Below are 19,464 nucleotides of genomic sequence, written 5' to 3'. Positions count from 1 at the left end.
TCAGATTACCGAACCACTATAAATTTGGTGTCTCTCTTCTTATTTTTTGCTTTACCGTATTATTATTTGGTTTTATGCTTGTTATGGTTGAATGAACAATCTGGACTACTGCATGATTCTTTATGTTTTTTGGGTCTGATTTACAACATATATGCTTAAGAATCTTAGGCTCATGTTGGTAAAATTTTATAATTTAGATTTGGAAATTAAAAATTCAGCATTTGAAAATTAAAATTATTACAAAATAGAGTTTGGGGGCCGAATATAATAGGATTGTGACAACCGAATTCCTAAAAATGTGAGTTCTTTACTGTATTTAACAAAAAAATATCATAAAAATATTTTGTTATAGTAATTATTTGTAATATTTTGGCAAATTGGTATTGAATGTGAACCACTACTCAATTCAAAGAGTAAAAAACATATTAGTTTCTATGGTTTTCATCTATTAAGTCAAGGATACTTTTATTTTCTACCGACAAAAGCATCCCTCCTCGTAACTAGGGGTGCAGTCGAACCGAGCTACTCGTGAGCTGCTCGGATTCGACTCCTGAAGAGCTTGGGCTCGACTCATCGGAAGACGAGTAGTTCACGAGTTTGAGCTCAACTTCAAGCTCGTGAAAACTGTCGAGCTTCTCGGGCTCGATTCGAACTGTTCGAAGAACTCGCGACGTCATTCGAGCAGGCGAGCTCGTGAGATCGATCGACTAGGCAAAGCTCGCGTATTAAAACTTGCCCTAAAATCTGATATGAAGTCATTCATTCGGCCGAAAATAGAGACATTCAGCTATTCACCTCCGCCAAAACACACCGCAAGATTTGAGACACCACCATTGTCCAGCCTTCATCCAGCCTTCATTCAGCTACTACCGACTAGCGACCAGCTTCAGCTACTACCGTCCGCCATCGTCTTCCCTTCTTCACTTCCCTACTGCCACAACGTACATTTTCCTGCTTCTTGACACCCAAAGTTGTCTCTTCCCGCGAGTCTCATTCTTTAAACTTGTTTAAGTTGATTACAAATTTCTTTGTTTTCCTTTCATCGTTTGTTTATGTTGACTTTGCTGCGTATTTAGAAATTGGAAGCTAGGTGATATGAGTTGCGTTAATTTTTGGAAGTTTACAGAGACATTGTTATGTGTTTGACGAAATGCCTCTTAGAGAAGAGTTTTGATGGTTATGATGGTTATGTCGCTCAATTTCAGTGTCTTCTTCAGTAGTACATTAGATGTTAAAAATTGTATTAATGGGGACCTGAACATCACTATCTTCCCACCTGTATTTTCCCAAAAAAAAAAGAATTAGTAAATCCAACACACCCTTCCAACGGAAATTTGGGTCTGAGTTCTATGCTAGGTTTTTCCCCTTGGTTTGCTTTTTATTTGTGCTTCCTCCATGTGGTCCATAACTCCTGCAAATAAAGCTTTTTAGCTTTCAGTATATAAGAGATTTCATTTTCAAGAGGCCCTTTTTTTTAGTCTTAATTTATATACTAATAGAAGAAGTAGAGAGTAAAGTGATTCTAGTTGTAAAATATGCTTTGATTATATGTTGTAAAGTGCTTTGCACACGATGTGCAGGCCCCAATTGAAGAGAAATTTCTGTAAATGATGGACTATTAGCACCTGATTATAGCTCCGTTACGGTGTTCTTAAATATTGACAACCCATTGTTGGTTTCTTTTCTGTAAAGTTGAAAGTGACGTATGGATAGATATGAATAATTTTCTCTCTTTGAGCTTCCGCAGGTATTTCTAACTGTTTGGTTCTTTTTTAATTTATAATTTACTGAGAAATTAATGGCTATTGTAGTCCACTAATACATTATAATTTATATTGGGTGGAACTGAAGAAAACATAAGTGCGATGCACTTTTCATGTAGTGAATTTGACAACTCACCACATTCATTTAATAATATCAGGCACATGACATGTTCGTGCGTGTATGGTCTTGCTAACCGACTCCAGATTGAAATTTGTTTGCGTATGATAATGATACATGACTTTAGTGAGTCTATTGATTGTCATTCACACGGTTTTTATGGGCCTCTTGAGGCCAGTGTTAGGTGAAAATTGAACCAACACAGAAGGCTCTAGCCATGACTTATTGTGCTTTGGCTTGCTCCATTTTCACTAAAGTAACTCCTGTTGTTAGATTTATTTAAGAACATCTTGAATCTTGTTGTAGGAAAAATTTCTATGAAATTGACCTGCTTGTCATTACTTGATAAAATTAAACACTTTATTTTGTTCTTTCCCTGTTTGTTATTTATCTGATAGTTAATTGCTTTTTGATGACTATTTGTATTGTCAGGATGATTCTTGAGAACTTCTGGCTGGCTCTTTTGGTTTTTTTTTTTTTTTATTTTTGCATTTTTAGGCTGTCGTAATTTATAGGGGCAGCAATCATCTTGTATTAGTTGCATTTTGACTTTATATTCTTTTTGCAGAGGGATTTGTTTATTCCAATGAGCATCCGTCATTCACCCCCAATCCACACCACCCTTCCACTTCACGAATGCAACCAGTGAAGATATCTTTGAAACCTGGTCTGATGACGATGCGACACCCTGGACTGAATTCCATATGAGTTGATGCAAGAAGAGAAGCTTCATGGGTCAGTGGATGCAAAGAGAGAAGCTGCTGGTCTTCGTTGATATGATTTGGCAGAAGAAAATAGGATGCTTTTTGTTTCCCATGACTGAATTCCATATGCTTAATGTTTGGTTTTATTTGTGCTTTGCTTTCAATGTTGTTTTTTGGATTAAGGATTGTTAAATTTATTTGCTTTGGATGTTATTTGAATGAATATTTGTTGAATTTAGCTTATTTTTTACTTTTAATGGTGATTTTGTGATGAAGGTTTCATTTTCCCATGTTTGAATGTTAAACAGTGTGGTTTATGTATCTGAAAGACAATTATTGAGCATAAGAAAATATGAAAACATTGTATATATGTAGCATGCTTTCTACATATACGAACATTGCATATATATTAGCACTACAAAGCATCAAAGTATATAATCTACTGAGCTTTATTGAGATATGCATTAATTAATTATATATTGTTATGCTAGTTTAAGAATATTATGATGGGTTTGAAAGTGAGAATGAAAAAGAGTTGTGGAAGAAGGTGTAAATTGGAGTGGTAATTCACGTTGATGAGAAGAGGTAGATTTGGGAAAATGAAAGAAGAAGAAGAAGAAGAAGCTGTGCTGTGTTTTGCTGGGAAAAAGTTGCAAACGAGCTTGGCTCGAGCTCGAGCTCGACTCGGCTCGGCTCGGAACTTGATGAGTCAAGTCGAGTCGAGCTCGAGCCATGTAACTTAATTGTCGAGCAGAGCTCGAGCTCGAGCTCCCACTTTGTCTCATTGAGCCGAGCTCGAGCCAGCTACTACTCGGCTCGGCTCGTATGCACACCTACTCGTAACAGACATTAGACTCAAATTAATCCTAGGAGGGTAAAACGGACTTTCTATGTTCATATAATGTTTTAAAATAAAAAAAAAGTTAGCATTGTAAGATGGGGTAAAGCTTGTGAGGGAAGTTTTGCACCAAACATTGACAAGCTCTTTCCCTTCTCTCTCCAACTCCATTGCTGGATTTTCTTTTCTCTAAATCTCCATTGTTGCCTTTTCTTCTCTCTCTAGCTCTATTGTGCATTTTCCTTTCTCCAACTCTAAAGCTACAGCGGCACAAACCAATGAAACTCATCTCAAAACCCAGCTAAAAAGAATTTTTGGTTTGGCGACTGGCTATTCTTTCTTTGGATTTTATTGATGTGATAATAGTGGATTGAATTGATTTTTTAATTTAATTTTATTTCTGTAGACATTTTTTTATTTTTATTTTTATGGTGGAACTTATAGTGTAGGGTGGTTCATTATTCTGATATTTTTTAGAATAATATTTTGAAAAAAGTTAAATTGGGCAGGTATTACGATGTAGGATTTGGAAATTAACAAAAATACCTCTTATGTTTATTTATTTACTAAACACCCTTATAATAAAATATTAAAAGTTAACAAAAACACTCCCAACCCACCCATTAAATATGGACAGCCGGCCACACCACCGCCGGAGGGTTGCTGAGGTGTTTTTGTAATTTCTAAAAAAAATATTTAGGAGTCTTTAGTTAAATTAACAAATTTAGGGGTTTTAAAAGAAATTAAATAATATAGAATAATATTTTGAGAATAAGTCAATTTTACTGTTTAACTTTATTGGAAATACTAATACTAATATTAGTATTCCCAAAAGTGTAACAGTATTCCCAAAAGCGTAACAAAGGGAGTTGTAGTAGTTTGAACTTGAAGTTTGATAAGAAAGGTGAGAGAAGATGGATGAGAGTTTAATTTATTTATTTATTTTGTGAAGAAGATTATGTAAGAGAACACAAGAGAGAGAGAGAGAGAGAGAGAGAGAGAGAAGAGTGGCTTTCTTTTCCTTCTTTTTTTTTCTAAATTTTTATCATAAGGGCATATTAGACTTTACGCAATATTATTGTGTTAACAAACGGAAATTTGTAAACTCTGTTAGTTTTAGGGACTATATTACTATTAAAAAATCTCAGTGTGCTGAGTTTATTAAGGGTCTAACCCAGGGACGTCAAGGTACTTTCCTCCAATTCAAACGACTGGTGTTCTATTTTGTCGACTTTATCAAGGGTTATTTCAGTCATTTGAGATCTAAACTGGAAATGTGGTAGCATCTTATTGGAAGTAAGTGGATATCCAACCCCCGTTGTTTTAATATTCTTTATAATATATAATTACTATTAGTATGATAACGAATTTGAAGTAGAAAGCTATGGGTGTCTTTTGCTAAGATTGATTATTATTTAATCCTAAACTTTATCTTAAAACTTTAGATCATATTCTACTTTAAAAATACGAGTTAAATACATTTTTTTTTTCATAAGATTTAGTGTATATAGTTAGGTCCATTAAAATCTGAAAGTAGCATTTAAATCCTTATCACTTTTAATGGTTTATTTTATTTATTAAATATCTAAAATACTTTAATCTTGTCTTATGTAAATTGAATTATGTACTAACATAACTTTAAAACAAAAAAAAAATGGCTATTAATTGACAATTTTGTTAAAAATTAGAACAGTTTTTTTTTTTTTTTTTTTTTTTTTGTGACCGGGAGTGTCCGAACCACTTTGCGCACACGTCAAATAATTCATCGGGGCCCTAAAGTTGACGATTAGATAAGTCTCTCAATGGTCACTTCCATTAGGGCCAGCGACGACTTGAACTCAAAAACTCATTAAACCTACTTTTGCTCTTTTACTATTAGGTCACCCAGTGGTGGTTTAAATTAGAATAGTTTTGTTAATGATAAAAAAATAAGATTTAATAGGTTACGGGTATTTTAGATGTTTAGATTTAAAAAAAAAAAATCTTCAAATAATTGTTATCTTATACTATAAGCACATATATAAAGATCTAAATGTTACTTTCAGATTTTACAAAAAAATTGGTCAAGCTTGGGTGACAAAAATTAAGTCATAAAAACAATGTTTTAAAACCCAACCCGGGGTGAAACCCGACAAAGTTTTCGGGTCCCGGGTGGACCGGTTTAACCGCTGGTCAAACCGGCTTTGACCCGCTGACAAAAACTTTTAAAATTCAGCAAATACATCCTTAAAAATTACGTGTAAGTCCTTATAGGTTTGAACTTTATCAAACACACCCCAAATACAAATCGACCGGTGATTGATTGGCGGTGGCAACTGACATGACCCGTCCCGACCCTCCCTATCCCATAGGCTCCGGGTACACCCATGAGACTCAGGTGACCGAGATGTGCCATGTTAAAATCTGTAAAACCATAAAAAAAGAAAATTTGTTCATTCGTCCAAAATAAAATAAAAAAAATGAGAACACATGCAATAGTCATACCAAGGCATAAATATATACAACCTACGTGAACACAAAGCGGTGCGGGGGTTACAGCAACACCCCAGATGCAACCCCAATCGTTTCTTAAGCCCATTTCCATTAAAATCTACTCAAGATCTGGTCGAAATAGGTTTGATTTCGGCCAGATCTCACCGACATCGGTGTTGGCATTCTAGGCCAAATCTCATTGACGTTGGTGTTGAAAACCCTCCCCATCACCCAGGAATTACTCCCTTCTTCCTCCCGACCAAAACCCACATCACCCCACCCTCGTTAACCTCGTTAATGGCCGACAAAATCCCATTGTTGCCGCTACTATATTTGTTCGATTTCCGATCGATTTATTCACCGGAAATCAACGCCATCACCACCATTGCATTCACCGGCACTTACTCTTCAAAAGCCCCAACCTTCCGGCCGTCGATTGTTCGCCGATCATCCTTCCAAATCTTAGGGTTTTGGGTGAATCAGAAAAGTTAAACCCGGCTCGTTGAAGCTTTCAGGTCCCAGTTAAACCTGTTCAACTGGTCGGGCCGGGCCGGGTTATAAAACACTGCTTAAAAATACAAACTCAAGAGGAAAGAGCCAAGCACTTTCATGGATAATGATTGAGTGCCCATTTTCTTTTAAGTTCTAGAATGTTGATGATGCAGACTTTGGCCTCAGTAAGCTGTGAACAATCTGTAAAGAGAGCTTCATTAACGAACCATAATCTCTATCTTTATGTGCAGTAAACAAAACAACTCGTAAGTCATAATTCATTTGGTGAATGTGACCATGACAAATGAGGCGGCTCGCTCCACCTTTCATTTCATTTGGTTAATATATTTACGTGTTTGGTGAACTAAGACCATCATTATATGGTCCATTTTATTTATCTGTTAATCAATTATTTTTTGTAGTTTATGATGATCTCATCTAATAGCGCGAGCCAGCTATCCACAGCTCATAATTTCCTCTCCATCAACTTCAAGACCCGCCAGGATCCTTCAATACACGCACTTAAGTTTCCCTTCTTTGGTCAATTGTTTAATTAATTTTACCACTTTTCCTGCTATATAAACCCTTTGCATTATTCATCAGTTCCAACAAAATATCAAGGCTTTAGCTCAATCCATGGCTTCTTATTCTAGNTATATATATCAAAGGAGCGTTTACATTAAGTATAAAATTGCTTTAGTTAACACATAAAACCCAATCAAACAATCACTTAACCTTTAGGGGGCATTTGGTTAGGAAGTATTTGATATTAGTAGGGTTAAGTGATCTTATATTACTTGATTACCATGTTTGGTTGTCAAGTAATATAAGATACCGGTAATCTTCAAATATCAATAGTGGTTATTATTGGTAATATTTGAGGTAATCTAATTACCTCTATTTTCTTAGGTATTATAAGATTATCAGGGTTATCTTTTTTTGTAACAATTTTATCTCTTATTAATTAAATTTTAGGACAATAATGCCCTTATTTTTAAATTTATTTACATGAATATAACTTTTACTATTTCAACCCCAATTAATTAATTTTTTGGACAAAATTACCCTTAATTCAAAACAAATTACAACCCACCCAAGCCACCACCCCCAGCTACCTGCCGCCAGTAACCACCGTCGTGGCCAGCCGCCGTCGTCGCCGGAAGGCCATAGTGGCGCACAATAACCATTTTCGGCTAGATATCTAGCCGGAAATGGCCAGACAGCCAGATCTGTCGATTGGGCCGTTGACGACCAGATCGATGGCCGTTAACAGCCACGTCTATGGCCGTCAATCCATTAAAAAGATAAAATATTTGATTCAATGCATAAAGAAACAAGCAGGAAGCAAACATAGGCATATATATGTGCATGTAGTGCCTTGTTCAAGGATTTGAAAGCTTTTTTTTGTTTTTTTGTAAACAAGTTGGCTCACTTAATACGAGGATATTGGTTGGATTCATGGATTTTTTGTTATTGTTGATGCGTGATTTTGACACCAACCAAACGCACGTGTGAAATGCTGAACAGGCCTAGAAGACACGTGAATGTGAAAAATGAGAGTAAATGCAATGGAAAATAACGTTTAAAGTGATTCGGATTCTAAGGAAGCGAATCCTACGTCCACTGACTTTTGGATTAATGATAGAGGTCAAGTCGCGTTAGCGGACTGACTTACAAATGATTGTACAAGAGAGAGAATGCTGTATCTTTTTTAGAGAGAGTAGCCAATCCTTTAAATGAGAGGAGAGCTCTCTATTTAGAGTGGGATAGATTAATGTTATCATTACTAAATCTGCGAATTGGTGGGATTATCTGTGCAAATCTTTCTTTTTGTCACATTGCCCACCTTCTAGAGTGATTTACGAGATTTGGGGTAGGGATTGGACACGTGGAATCACTACAACTTCTGGCTGGTCTGGCGCTCACCCACTTTACTGACAGAAGTGTGCTGCTCCTGTCACCACGCGACATGGCTGCTTCTAGCTGGCTGCGGGCCTACCTAAGCTCTGACTTTTTATGCTGACTGAGCCTTGCATCAGCCCTATATTTTCAGGCATAACAGTTATTGAAAGCAGTTGCCACTGTCACTGTCGATAAATTTTCAATTTTTCAAAGATTTTTTATTAAACTATTAAATAATTATATTAAAAAGAATAAAAAAACTTAATCATTTGGATAATATTGATACTTATTAACTACTTTTGATTGTAGCAACTCTGAACTACTTTAATTTTTTTTTTTTTATAAATATATTATTAATAATCATTTAAAAGGCAAAAATAAATAATTATTTTTTAAACTACAACAACCCTGAACCAGGCCTAACCATTGTAATTTATCAACTGACCAAAAATTTGGTTAGAATTAAAATGAAGAAGATAGATATATATTGGAAGGAAATTAAAATTGGTGGTGAGCTAAAAGTTTGACTGCTGTGTTTGGCAAACTAGGTCAACATTTTCCTTTTCTTGACGCAGTGGTAAAGAATAGTAGGTAAAACTGAAGGCCGCCATTAGACTTCGGATTTCTTCTCCATTTCTTCTTAATTTTTCGTCCTAATGGTAGAAGCAGGTTCATGAAATGAAATCTAACAATAAATCAATCATCCTCCTAGAGAATTAAACAGGAAAATATTCAACCAAAATTTTTCATAAAAAAAAATATGTAAAATTTTATCATTTAATGTTTACTGTACTAGTTAACAGGAGTCAGATTTAATTAAAAAAAAAAAAAAAAAAGCAAGTACCCAAACTTGAGAAATTTTTTTTAAATTTAATACTTGATATATTACTAAATGTTATTAAATTATCATATCCATAACTTAATGTCGTATCAAGAAGTAGCATAATATCTCCCATTGATTTTTCATCATTCTTGAAATTTGATGAAACAATAAATCCAATATATACAACACCCATTAGAAATATATATACATTGGGAAGGAAAACATTTTATACTAAAAATAAAATTATTTTCCCATTAAAAATGTCGTATAAAATTCCGTCACGATGCTTCCTTATCGGCTGCTCCAAATCTTGAATACAGGCTTTTGTCTCATACTGTCTTTAATGGTGGTGGTCGGAAATCCAAAGACTTAGCTGGTGACCGCAAATTGCATAACAAACACAAACAATCACTTCTTAAAAATAATAAGAAAAAAATCTCATGCAATTTGCTTGAATCGTGTTCGCTAGTGCGAATGTGCGATATAGACAGCTCTTATTTTTTTATCATTACTACGCTTTTCTTCATCAAGCCAACTGTCCACAGCTTAGCCGATTGGACCTTCCCTGGAGTTTCCTTTTCTTACTTTCACAAGCTAAGTCTCAGTATAAATATGAGCCATGACGCTCAACACATATTCATCCTTTCACTTAACACTTCACTCAGTTTCATTATTCGCTCAATTCACTCAAATCTTTCTCTGGCTTCAATGCTGCAATTGCTTCTTCTTCTTGGTTCTTTAATGGTTGCTTCTGCCGGTAGCTTGAACGAAAATTTTGATATTACTTGGGGAGATGGCCGTGGTAAGATGATCAACAATGGAGAGCTTCTTACTCTGTCTCTTGATAAAGCCTCTGGCTCTGGCTTCCAGTCCAGGAATGAGTATTTATTTGGCAAGATTGATATGCAGCTCAAGCTTGTCGCTGGAAACTCTGCTGGCACTGTCACTGCTTATTATGTAAGGTCCTAAACTATATTAAATATTCTCTAGAATTCGATATATCTACGTTAGGTTACTGATATTACTTAAATTGCAGTTGTTCCTCAAAAGGTCTACTGGTGAGATAGACTTCGAGTTCTTGGAAATTTGAGTGGTGATGCCTTCACATTCCTCACACCATGGTTCAGTCAGAAGGGTAAACAGAGAGCACAATTCTATCTCTGGTTCGCCCAACTGGTGATTTTTCACCCATATTCCTCTCTGAATTCCCAGCGCATGTGTGAGTATTCTATTTAATTTCTTTGCTCCACCTTAAATATTAATCTAGGTTTATTTTTTTTTTGCTTAATCTCTTGGTTTTGTAATTCAGCTCTTGTGGCATGGCACTCACTACGAGAGTCAAAGACTCAGAGTCAAATGGTGTGTCCATTCCCAAATCAGCCATGAGAATATTCTTCACTTGGAATCTGATGGACTGGGGTCTAGAGGTGGACTTGTGAAGACTGACTGGACCTCAAGCTCCTTTCACTGCTTCATACAGAAACTTCAAGCTGATGCTTGTGTTTGGTCTAATGGAAAATCTTCTTGCACTCAAACTCACCTTCTTCTTCGTCCAGCAATGGTGCCTGGCTCTCCACAGAACTTGATACAACAAGTCAAGAGAGATTGAAGTGGGTTCAGAAGAACTACATGATATACAATTATTGCAGTGACACAAAGAGATTCCCCAGGGCCTCCCTGCAGAATGCAGCAAAACCTCTTAGAGCTAGACAATTAATTCTTTGTCATGTTTTTGTATAGTTCAATTTTAATTCTTTGTCATGGCAATCCCCAAATTCTTCTATTTCTATAAACAGAGCATTAAGATGTGATATATGCAGAATCTATTATGCCAAGTTGCCATTATTTTAGTAGAAATGTCAAAAGGGTTAACAACTCTAAATATGTCAAACCAAATCCATCATCACTATCTAAAACAATCTTATCATTAATGCTAGTTATGAAGTGAACAATACTTCATCTTCACTGTCTCCAACTCAGAAACAGGGCTGGTTTTTATTTCTTTTATCACATCGAAGCTATAATTTAGAAAAACACTGGTTCAATTTTATTCATTATCTATGATAAAAAAAAAAAAAAAACCATGAACTATCTCTAGGTGGCCGAGGTGTTCGATAAAAGCTTTGGAGTATTACTTAAGATGTCTTGAATTAAGTCTTTCTCATTGTATAAGAGGTAATCAATATAACTCTTATCTGATCGAAAGTTTCAATGTCTAAAATTAATTGAACTAACGCGTAAATTGGCCGGACCTCGATTATAAATAATAATAATAATAATAATATTTTATTATTATTAAAACCATGAGAGGCACTAAGAGAAAATCACTTATTGTATTTATATTCATAATCAATTTTAAAATGCTCAATTAATATCCTTTGCAACCACATAATTATAGCAAGAGAATTTCTTATTAATTTTTTTTAAATGAAAAAAAAAAAATTTGAAAAAAAAAAAAAAAAACATTTTCAACAACTTTTATCATGAGCTATAACAGGGTTAAATAATTACCTATAATTCATTAACCATTATATAAACTAAACATAATTACTATCCTGTAATATGAGTTAACAATTGAAGATATTTATTTCCTTACTAGAAAAAGGGAAAACAAAAACAAGTAAATAATGTTCTTAAAATTTTTGTCGTCATCCAAAATATGCAATTAATTATTCCCATTATATTATCAACATTTAATAAATCTATAATAACATGAATATTTCCATTTTTACAGGTATGAACAAACAGACTTTACTGATTAATTTTATGATTTAATATAAATGTATGATTTGCATTCTTATATGTTATATTCATGTAAGTGTTTATGTTTAACAATTTAATAAATGTTGAAGATAACAAGGAGCTCCGGTGTCAAAAAAAAAAAAAAAAAAAAGAGTTAACAGTGTTCCAAGTTCCAAGTCCGTTAGTTCTAATAAGAAGAAACGACAGCGTTTTGGCTTGTTAATTCACATAACACAAACGATAGCGTTTTCATGTTTCAGCAAAATATCTCTGCACTCTTCCTACGCTCTGCAAATTAAGGACTGAAGCATACTAAGACTTAGAGTTTCTCTCTCTTTCTATTGAAGAAGAAGATGATGATTCAATGGTCCAGATTATATGTACTTGTGTTTGTTTCTAAAACAATTGATGGATTAGATTTGTTTTTACATGTATTGCCAACGCGGACAGCAAGTGTAGTATAAATAATTTTGTAAAATCATTTTATATTCATTCAGTAAAAGATTGAGGTATGTCATAATTTTTCTCTATTTTTCTTCCGATCCTGTTAGGGTTACTGCATTTGAAGGAAGTTTTACAATAAACATTTTAAAACTTGAATAAGAGAAGAAAAAGACCAAAAATAAAAAATAAAAAATTGGTTGCTTAAGAATTTTACTGTTTGAATTAAGCCTTCATTCATATTGTAAGACTTTTATGATCTTTTATAGTTGGAAAAAAGAATTTTCTCAAACGGGAATAAGTTTTTTTTCTAGAATAATATTAAAGATCTCATCGAAAACTTATAACAACGTGCAAAACAATGCAATTTGACGAATAAATGATAGAATTAAGACAAATATAAATCAACTAAAAATATTAAACATGACAAACATTTTGTTATTGAAAATAATTATGTTTTGATTGAGATGCGGCATTAAAATAGACCATCTATATTATTAATTATTAAGCTTTCTTTTTCATGTTAAATTAATCACTATGGAAAATACCCTTTATTAGTCAGATTTCTACACAAGAAATTTTATTGGAAAAGTCTCTATACAACAACGCAATAAAACCTCACTCAATTTGGATAGAAAATTGACACTGTTTGCACCGTTTAAGTGCTCTATTATAACGCAACAAATAAATAGAAAAAAAAAAAAAAAGGAAAAAAATAAGAGTTAGAATGTTAATTAATATCCTTTTAACATTACATAACATGAAAATAGAAAATTGTACATTAATAAACTTCTAAACGAGCTCATGTTTTAGTTTATTAATAAAAAGTTAACGACTTTTTCCCAACCAAATAATGGTCTACTGACACTTTCCCACCCGCAAACTTTTAAAGTATCTCTTTTCTACCCAAAAAATACATTTTCCGATTCGGCGGCGAACCAAGAGCAAACTCAATCAATTCTTTTGGGGTTTTTGAAGAACGGAGGCTGGTTAGTCTTTTGGTGGTGGAATGTTGGATTTCGGTGGTCGTGATTAGTCAAAATTTGACTTGAGAGGGGTGACTATGCAAACTCTAATTGCTCGATTGCCAGTGATTGGCGGGGTGGGTTGGCGGGAGTAAGGTTTGAAGAGTTTTTGTGAGTGATAATCGGGGAAGAGAAAAGTGATGTTGTAGGGTCGCAACGATGCTAGAATCGACTAGTGATTGGTGAGGTCGGTAAGAAAGTGTCATTAAATGTATTTTTGGGTGGAAAAGTAGTATTTTAAAAGTTTGAGGGTGAGAAATGTCATTAAGACATATTTGGGCGGGTAAAAGTTGTTTACTCTATTAATAATCTTCTAAAGGATCCAAGTTTGGCACATGCGCAAGCATACTAAATTCCAGGAGATTTTGTTAGTATTTATTTGAAAAATAGAAAGTCAAGAGGGTAAGCTACTTTATGTTCAGAAATTATACAAGTTTTGGGATCAAAATATAGTTTACATAGTTTTGACATGACCCATAATTTAACAATTTTGTCAGAGTTAGAGATTGAAGGTAGCAAAAGGGGCAGAAGACTGCCAAAGAATGCCTACAAAGAGAGCTTGATAAAAGGGCAGAAATGAAGACCAAAGAATATCAAGCAAGAGAGAATTGTAATTGTATATTGTATATTGTATATTGTAACGAGTACATGAGCCAATTTATACAGTGGCTTTGCATACAATAAAGGTAATGAAATAATACCGTAAAGGAAATGCAATAAACAAAATATTACAATGATCAATTAAATAACTGTAAATCAACAATTGCTTGATTCCAGCATAAATATCATCAGCATTCCATATTTTATCACTCCCCCTCAAGCTGGTGGTTTGTAGATGTCGAAAACTCCAGGCTTGTGTAATAAAGAAGAATGCTGACGACTACATAAAGGCTTCGTGAATATGTCTGCTGGTTGTTTCGATGTTCGTATGTGCCTAGTCTTGATAATGCCTTCCTGAATTTTCTCCCTGACGAAATGACAGTCAATTTCTATATGTTTGGTTCTTTCATGGAATACTGGGTTTGCCGCGATATCATTTGCAGCTTTGTTATCGCAGTATAAAGTGACTGGTTTTCCTATCTTCACTCCCAAATCTTTGACTAAACCAAGAATCCAGACAATCTCACAAGTTTTTTTTTCCATTGCTCTATATTTTGCTTCAGCTGATGACAGTGAAATTGTTGGTTGCCTTTTTGTTTTCCATGTTATAAGGGATCCTCCAATTTTAATGCAAAACCCTGTAAGAGACTTTCTAGTCATAGGACAGGTACCCCAATCTGAATCGTAGTATGCTGTGATGTCGAAATTCCCATCTCGACGTAAAAGAAGTCCTAATCCAGGACATCCTTTTAAATACTTAAGTACCTTGAGCGCCGCGTCCATGTGAGATTGTTTTGGTTGATGCATGAATTGACTTAGTATATGGACTGCATAACTTATGTCAGGCCTTGTCATGGTGAGATAGATGAGTCTTCCTACGAGTCTCTGATAAGGAGATGGATCTTGTAACAGAGGGTCATTTTCTGAGGAGGCTGTCTCATGGTCATATTGCTGTGATGTGAGTTTGATGTTTTGTTCCACAGGAATGATGCTGGGTTTGCGTGCTGATAAACCAGAATCAGACACAAGTTCTAAAACATACTTCCTTTGACATAGAGAAATACCTGTCGGGGATCGTGCAATTTAGATGCCCAAGAAATACTTGGGTTCCTCCAGATCTTTTATACGGAAATGTTTGTTGAGATGCTCTTTTAAGTTGCGAATGCCATTCTCATCGTTCCCAGTGATTAGAATATCATCAACATAAATAATAAGAGCAATGACAGTGGTAGCTTTGTGCCATGTGAAGAGAGAGTAGTCATGCTTGGACTGAGAGAATCCCATGTTTGTTAGAGCCTTTGTGAATTTTGCGTTCCAGTAACGGGATGCTTGCTTCAAACCATATAAGGACTTGTGTAGATGACATACCATATTCTCCCCCTGTCTATGAAGTCCAGGAGGAAGGTCCATATAAATTTCTTCATGAAGATCTCCGTGAAGAAAGACATTATGGACGTCCATTTGATGTAGGGACCAGTCACGTATGGCAGCAAGGGACAAGAAAGTCTGAATAGTGACATGCTTGGCTACGGGAGAAAAGGTGTCTTGGTAATCAAAACCTTATCTCTGGGTAAAACCTTTAGCAAGGAGACGAGCCTTGCAACACTCAATGGATCCATCAGCATGGTGCTTGATCTTGTTAACCCATTTGCAACCAATAGGTTTCCTGTGAGAGGGATGAGGAACAAGATCCCAGGTATGGTTTTGAGAGAGAGCATTGAGTTCATCGGCCATGGCCTGACGCCAATGTAAATGGGGAACAGCTTCAGAATAACAAGAAGGCTCTTATTGGGCGGAAATCTGATTGATGCAAATCATGTGGGCAGGAGACAGTCGATCATAAGTAACATAGTTAAAAGTAGGGTAAGTAGTACCTGTGGTAGTCTGGATGGTAGGACAGACATAATCTTTTGTCCAAATAGGTGAGTGACCCTTGTGGAACGTCTCTGAGGAGGATCAGGAACAATAGGAGTATTATTCGGAGAAGGTGGATTAGGAAGCTGGTTTTCTAGAGATTGAGTAGAAGATGGACTAGAAAGCTGCTTCTTTGCGAAAACTAGGTCAGAGGTCGACGTGGAGGGTCCCATATCTGGAATGGGATGCAAGGTATAATAGTGTCTAGATAGGTCGGCTGCTGAATGATCTTCCAAAAAAGGTGTAGCCTACGGTGATTCATGAGAGGGGGACCTGTCTAAAAAAGGAAAAGAATCTTCATGAAAAATCACATCCCTAGAAACCAGAAATTTCCCTAAGGTGATATCATATAGTCGATAACCTTTCTGATGCATTGGGTAATCCATAAAAACACAGGAAATAGCCCGAGGAGAAAATTTATCATGCCCCATTAAATTTGTAGAGTAGCATAAACACCCAAACACTCGGAGGTGATCAACTGTAGGCGGTTGACCAAAAAGAATTTTATAGGGTGTCTTGCCATCTAGAACCCGACTCAGCATCCTATTGATCAGATAGGTGGCCGTGACCACACATTCGCCCTAAAAGGTAGTAGGAATGTTGGCTTGGTGTTTCAGGGCACGGACGACCTCTAAAAGATGTCGATGTTTCCATTCGACGAGGCCATTCTGTTGAGGGGTATAGACACAAGAACTTTCATGGATAATACCAAGAGAGGAAAAAATGTCCAAACATTGAGTGTTGAAAAAATCCCTATCATTATCAGTTCGAATTCGTTGAACGGAAAGTTCAAATTGGGTTTGACCATGGATAAAAAATGTCTGATGTGAGTGAGTGTCTGGGTTTTAGATTGCATGAGGTAAAAACCCAGGTGCCCCGAGAGTAATCATCAACGATGGTAAGAAAATATCTGGAGCCATCGTGATTGGCTGTGTGATACGGACCCCATATGTCCATATGAACTAAGGAAAATTTATGGGTTGTGGAAGGCGTGTGTTTGGGAAATTTTATGCGGGACTGTTTTGCAAGAGGACAAATTAGACAATTAGGTTACGGAATAGAGGCACTATGACCCAGATGTTGATGCAAAATAAAGGAAGTTTTATTAATGTTTGTATTAAAGGAACTTTTATTTTCAGTAATACAAGACAGTGAGTTTGTAGCATCAGAGGCACCTATCCAATTGGTGAACTTTACCCAAGCCCATCAGATTCCCAGTCAAATGGTCCTGAAATTCACATTTGTTAGGAAAAAATTTTGAGACACAAACATTATCTTGACATTGTTTGGAAACAGAGATGAGATTGAAACGGAAAGTAGGAACAAACAAGACATTATGAAGGATTAAATTTGATTGAGATGAACAGTTCCTAATTGGGTGGCTGGTGCATGTGTACCATTGGGCATGCGGACTGAGGTGTAGGGTATAGGGGATGTGTGGGAAAAATGTTTGGGATTGCAAATGATGTGGTCACTGGCCCCTTAATCAATTATCCAAAAATCTTCTTTGGTGATATTAAAACAAAAAGATGTACCTGCATAGGATATTGTATTGACTTGATTGGCAGTGGCTGATCCAGACCATTGATTTGGTTGCGGCCATGTAGTTTCCAACACATGTCTCTCGTGTGATTCCTCTTTTTGCAAAAATCGCAATAACGATTTTTGTTGGACTTGAATGGCCCATGAGAGGAATTAAAATTGGTGGAGTGGATTGGGCTATTTCCCGGATTTGGGCCAACTGCAAAATTTGGGACGCTTCTAGGATTTGGGCTAGGAGCAAAAGTTGAGCCCAAACCATTATTAAGCCCAGTTGAGTGTGAGCCATTGGATGAAGAGGAGTGATCCGAGCTGTTAATGCCTCCATATAAAAGGTGGCTTTCCCTGTCAGTGTGCCTTAGCCGCCCTTTTCATTTCCATTTTTCATCTTAGTCTGCTGCCGTTGGGGATGGACCGCAAAAGCCGCAGCTTTAGTGCTAGGTTGGGTTTTAGACGAAGCCGATCTCTAGCTTTCGTCTTGCACGGCCAGTTGGTAGGTGCGTTGGAGAGATGATGCTAGTGACGTAGCCAACATCTGGGTTCGAAAAGCCAAAAAACAGTCATTCAAACCAAGCAAAAAATTTACTAACCTGTTTTGATCTTTCAGGTGCTGGATCTGGTGAAGAATCGTGGAGGGCCCTTCAATCGATTCTTCAACAACATCGAGCTCGTTCCAAATCGTCGAAAGTCGATTGAAATATACTATGACTGGTAGGTTGTGTTGTTTGATTTCAAGGAGATTTTTATGCAAAGTAAAGATCTTTGCAAGATCGAGTTGGCCGTACATCTCTCGGATGTTTGTCCACATTTCATGTGCATTTTCTATCTGAGGCAAGCCGGCAGCAATCTCATGGGTCAGGGAGTTGCTGATCCAGGCGCGAACGAGGGTATTGCACCAGATCTAGTGTTGGATCAGATGTGGTTCAGTGGGTTGGGGAAGGGTTCCATCGATGAACCCTTCCTTATTTTTGGTTACCAGAGCTCGTTGGAAATCTCTGGCCCAAGTGGCATAATTTTGTGAGTCGGTTAATGGCTGTTTGACGAGCACAAGTTCAGAGCCATCGGAAACCAGCGAGAAAAGGGGATCCCCTGGTTCCGGTCGACCTGTGGAGGCTGGTGTAACACCCAACATTGAGCTACATGATTTAAATTATGTTGTATAGCCCTTAGTTAAATTTTGTTAGAATTATTTTAAGAGAATATGAAGAAAATGCCTTAAATTTGCATTAAGGGTAAAATAGTCTTTTCACTCAAAACTAGTTGATTTTGTGGGGAGTGAAAAGAGATAGAAAATCATAGAGAATTCAATAAAAGTGAAGGCATTTTGGTAATTGACTAAGGGACAAAGATAGAATTTTAGGAAAGAGTAAGGGCAAAATGGGAAAGTGAGTTTATAAACTAAATGTTAAGGGTTTGAAACCCTTATTTCGTTCTACCACCCCCACACTCCTCCTCCTTTTTTTCTCAAATTTCATTCACTTTTCCAAGGAATTTGAGGGCTTTTGAGTAGATTTTCAGGGTTTTGATTCAAGGCATCAAAAGGTAAGGATTCATCTTTATCTATGATTTATTTGTGTAAAAGTTGAGTTCTTATGAAGTTATGCTTAGGGTTAAGAGAAGATTGGAACAACAAGAGTAGGAGTGTTAGGAGAGACTACTCAAGCACAAGGTAAGTAATTCCACTCAAAATCCAACTCAAGCTAAAATTTAAGAATTCAAGTGAGTAGAGATTTATTTTAAATATGCATATGTGTGATTATTGAGAAATTGAGATGAGATGTATGAGGTATTATGCTTATGTGTTGGATATATTTGAATATGAGAAGTATATGTGATGATTTGATGATGGGTTGAAATTGGAAGATTGGAGAAATTTTTTTGGGAGTGGTTTGCATGTAGGTATGTGATGCTACAAGAGAGTTTTCTCTCATTTTGGATGGTTGAGAAATCAATAGAATGATAATGAATTAGGGTTTGTTTGTGACAACTAATGTTTGATGAAATGTCTAAGTGAAAACATGTTACTAAACTGCCTGTCACAGTTGTGCTTTCTAAGTGATTTTGGGCATCTTACGGAACCAAAACATAAAA

The 19,464-nt window shown here is 36.0% G+C and overlaps 1 pseudogene; it reads left to right on the top strand.

The window, feature by feature from the left end:
* Positions 1 to 9,787: 9,787 nt before the first annotated feature.
* LOC116139605 lies at positions 9,788 to 10,815 on the top strand (annotated as a pseudogene).
* Positions 10,816 to 19,464: the final 8,649 nt, after the last annotated feature.

Source organism: Pistacia vera, unplaced genomic scaffold, assembly GCF_008641045.1.
Source record: "Pistacia vera cultivar Batoury unplaced genomic scaffold, PisVer_v2 Contig352, whole genome shotgun sequence".
NCBI lineage: Eukaryota > Viridiplantae > Streptophyta > Magnoliopsida > Sapindales > Anacardiaceae > Pistacia > Pistacia vera.
This window is presented reverse-complemented; position numbering and strand designations above follow the sequence as displayed.